Genomic DNA, 350 nt, shown 5'->3' on the forward strand with positions numbered 1-350 from the left:
TTGTACTTCTCTAACCCTTCACCTCTTCTTCCCAGCCTCCCAAACTCCCTCCTCTCTGTCTGTCACCAGATTGCCATCTATATTTGTCTGTTTTTAGTTAGTTTGTTCTTTTTCTTCCTTAGATTCCACATATAAGTGAAATCATATGGTATTTATCTTTCTTTGTCTGACTTATTTCTCACTCAGCATAATAACCTCTAGGTCCATCCATGTCATTGCAAGTGGTAGGATTTCATTTTTTTTAACTGTCTGAGTAATATTCCATTGTATATATGAACCATAACTTCTTTATCCAATCATCTGCTGATGGGCATTTAGGTTGCTTCCATGTCTTGGCTATTGTAAATTGT

This window comes from Pteropus alecto, unplaced genomic scaffold (assembly GCF_000325575.1).
Source record: "Pteropus alecto unplaced genomic scaffold, ASM32557v1 scaffold72, whole genome shotgun sequence".
Lineage (NCBI taxonomy): Eukaryota > Metazoa > Chordata > Mammalia > Chiroptera > Pteropodidae > Pteropus > Pteropus alecto.